This window comes from Sitodiplosis mosellana, unplaced genomic scaffold (genome assembly GCF_009176505.1).
Source record: "Sitodiplosis mosellana isolate CC-2019 unplaced genomic scaffold, AAFC_SMos_1.0 Smas_scaffold_1827, whole genome shotgun sequence".
Lineage (NCBI taxonomy): Eukaryota > Metazoa > Arthropoda > Insecta > Diptera > Cecidomyiidae > Sitodiplosis > Sitodiplosis mosellana.
Window position 1 is genome coordinate 2340 of NW_022597069.1, and position 3821 is coordinate 6160.

Below are 3821 nucleotides of genomic sequence, written 5' to 3' on the forward strand. Positions count from 1 at the left end.
GACTGCAACTTCCAGTTCTTGTAAGTTTGAACTGCGAGAGTCGTCGCTATTTGAAGGTTATTCTAGTTGTGAAATTGGCTGATGGAAGACTTGGTTCTTGTAAATATTGATCGTTCCCAATGGTGTAGTGTAAGTATGTGGGACTACTGACCGACTCGCACAATCGATTCAACCTCTTTTAATGATAACACTTTGATTCACTGATTGACCTTTGAAAAGATTGATATTGACTCTAGCTTGGCTCTTTCTCTCTTGATCTTGACCTTGAAAATTGCCTTTGAAAAAGAAATCTCTTCGTTGGTCTCACCAGAATATTCGTTGGTCAGACAAAGCCAGTCGTTTTTTGCATGGGAAACGAATCTTCTTCTCAAAGATGATGAAGACTTCGAAGTTCGAAATCGATTTTTGTCACCCTCTTGACTCTTATAGGTGTTTCGGAAGGTTAAATGTGAAACTGATCGAAATTGAAACTTTCTCAACAGGATTTAAAATTGAGATTTTTTAATTTAATTTTATTTTTTTCTTAATTTTTTTTTATTTTTCCATTCTTTTTTTTCAATTTCTTTGAATTAAATTGACTTTTTACTCACTTTTTTCTAAATTGTTCCCTTGAAAATGTTCTAAATATTTTCAAAATATTCTTCAAATTAGTTCCCTACGCTGACGAATGCCAAAACTTTTCAAATTCTTCTATAAACAAAAAAAGTTATGAATAAATTTTAAACGTTTCTTTTCAAATCTTTCGTTTTAAATTTTAGCTTGGAATTTATCGGAAGAATCGGATTGGATATTGTACCGAAAGCAATTGTCTGACTCATTTTCAGCGCTTCCTTCATTGCCAACTCTACCTGACACCGGATCGTTCGATGAGTTTGCGTCGCGTACCTCGAAAATCATACCGATCGCGTTAGCCTTGATCCGCACACAAACGTCCAATGTCAGTGAAAAACTAAAGTTCCTATTCGATTTCAATTGGAATTGGTTGCCAAACGTACAGTCGCAACCAACAAATCACAAACAATATAAAAGGTGCGCTGTCGCCTGAAGAGTTACAAAATGTATTGAGTCACATCGACGCTTACACTGACACGATGATCAATGCCAGAATCAAAAATCTCGAACAAGATCAACAGCGCCGAAAGGTGATAATCGATCAAAAAATAGCCGTACAAATAGCCACAATTGTAAAAGAGCAAATAATCACGTACAAATATACGCTAAGTGAAGCCGATATCGAGCGAATTGCCGAGGTAGTGCGTGCGAAACTGTCGCTGCAGTTAAATAAAGAACCAAAAGTATTGCCATTTGTATTATCGCAGGAGAATCTGGAGGAAATCTCAAAGATTGTCAAGCAAAACATCGAAATTCATCGTCACGAATGGATAGTTAACCAAAATGCTGACGCCGCCCCAATTGACATTGACGAAATTCTGTTCAAGGTTCTCAGCTCAAACAAATTGACCGATGTGGTTGATCAGCGAATTGACGGAAAATTGTCAACACTAACGGGCCAGTTGGACGATCATCAGTTTAGCATCGATCAACTGCAAAACGATATAAACAATCTCAAGGAGAAATTCCGAAATGTATTCAAATCACCATCAACCACTTGACAGTGCAACAAAATCAACTTGAGTACAAGATTGAACTGACACAAAAACAAAATAACGAACAATTGCAGCGATTCTTGCAAGAAATTGACGTAAAATTAGACGGCCTCAGCGACAAACAGTTCACGGCCATTGACAAACCCATTCGAGTCGTGTTGGCCTACATTTTGGTCTACAAATCGCCGGATGGTAATACATTGGAAAATGATGACATTACCAACTGGATTCGAAGCGTATTTGTGGCCAAAGAACTGCTGGAGGAACGCTTGAGCACACTCAATGCCCAATTTGACAGTCGCATCAATGACGAAATCAGTCAATCGGCCGAAATTTTGATAAAAAAACATTAGCAATACGATTAAACATGACATCACCATTGCGATCGAACAAAAGCACAAGGAAATCCGAGATGCCGGCCACTCGAGCGACATTCATACATCGGTGGACGAAGCACGTTTCCGGGTCATCATCAAAGAAGCACTGGCCGTTTATGATGCCGATAAAACCGGCATGGTTGACTATGCGCTGGAAAGTACCGGCGGCGAAGTTTTGTCGACGAGGTAAATGATGAATGTTTTTTGTAGACTTTTCTGAAGGGTTTCTGTTGCATGAACTGTTCGTTTGATCATTGATTGATTGAGAAAATTCCCAAAGCAGGAAATTCTTTTTTTTTTATTATTCCGAAAAATTACCAAATTGAATCCAAAGGGATATTGCAACTTTTTTGACCAGAAAAAACGCCATCTTACGTCGTGCCCGTAAATTATTTTACTGTACATTTAGATGGTAGAGCTTGAACAAAAGTTCGACACTATGCATAATCTTGGAAAGAGCTTGATAAACTTGATGAAATACATATATTTCATGGTCGTTGCAATACCCCTATGATTGAATCAACACTTGAAATTTTTCTCCTCTTCTCGTTCGTTTAATTTCTAGGTGTACCGAAAGCTTTACTGTAAAATCGGCCGAGATATCGATCTTCGGTATACCGTTATGGTATAAAAGTAATACGCCGCGAACGGTAATTTCGCCAACAGTTCAACCGGGCGAATGTTGGTCATTCCAGGGCTTTCCCGGCTATCTCGTGCTGAAATTGAACAACAATGTCTATGTGACTGATTTCACCATAGAACACATACCAAAAAGTCTGGCGCCCAACGGACGTATCGATTCAGTGCCGAAATTCTTCACCGTTTGGGTAAGCTATGCTGTTCTGTGTGAATTTTTGGTTTTGATTTAGATTTTTTAGATTACTACTTTTGTCAGTTCGGATTACTCACAAAAGCATAGTTCACTAAGTTCTCAAGCGTAAAAGCGTAGCTCAGTGTAACTCAGTATACTGAGTTAACTCAGTGTAACTCGGTTTACTCTACTTTTCTATGCTTGTGTGGATGATATCTGCGTCTAATGGACGCGCTTCTTTCTTCAAGAAGCTTACATCTTCAAGAATGACCCCAAAACTAACCGAAATCCTATTCAAATTCTATAGGGTTTGGAGACGGTGAACGATGGCGAGCCGCATCAGTTCGGCGAATATGAGTACTTAGAGAATGGCACGAGTTTACAGTATTTCCCAGTGCGTAACTACGATGCACAGAATCCTCCATCTCACAATTTCGTGGAATTGCGCATCGAATCGAATCATGGCAACACCAACTACACGTGTCTATACCGATTTCGTGTGCATGGCACACTCACGCCGCCGCTAAGCTAATTTACGCAAAGAGGAAAATAATGCGTACATCGCTGTCACAAGTGTATTCTTTCCGGTTTGCATTTCTCTTCCCGCAATAGCACGCGCGTTAGACATGTGTGTCTCTGTATAAAAACTATTTAAAAACTTTCTGTGTATAGTTTTCATTTGTGTTATTTAACTTAAACTGAGGAAGAGTGGGTCAGAAAGAACCGGTACGGTTCGATTAAACTACCTACATTGCATACATTTTTCGTATGCAATTTAATTTGCGCGCGTGCGCCCATAGATTTAGTAAGATTGAGTTTTCATTGCATAAGTCACAGGTGCATAATTAGTTCAAATCTTCAAAAACCAATTAAACCGTTTCTTTACTTTCTTTCTCCTTTCTTTTCTCTATTTCTTTTTATTGTAAGTCACTTTAAAAGCCGCATCAAATCGCCGATCGACTTAGTTACCAATCCTCGACTTCCTTCTCATGATTTTCTGCATTCAAGATTACGCTTTACATGTAT

The 3821-nt window shown here is 38.8% G+C and overlaps 1 pseudogene; it reads left to right on the plus strand.

Annotated features, from left to right (window-relative positions):
- The first annotated feature begins 758 nt into the window (after nucleotides 1-758).
- LOC129571271 (klaroid protein-like) lies at nucleotides 759-3586 on the plus strand (annotated as a pseudogene).
- The last annotated feature ends 235 nt before the right edge of the window (nucleotides 3587-3821 follow it).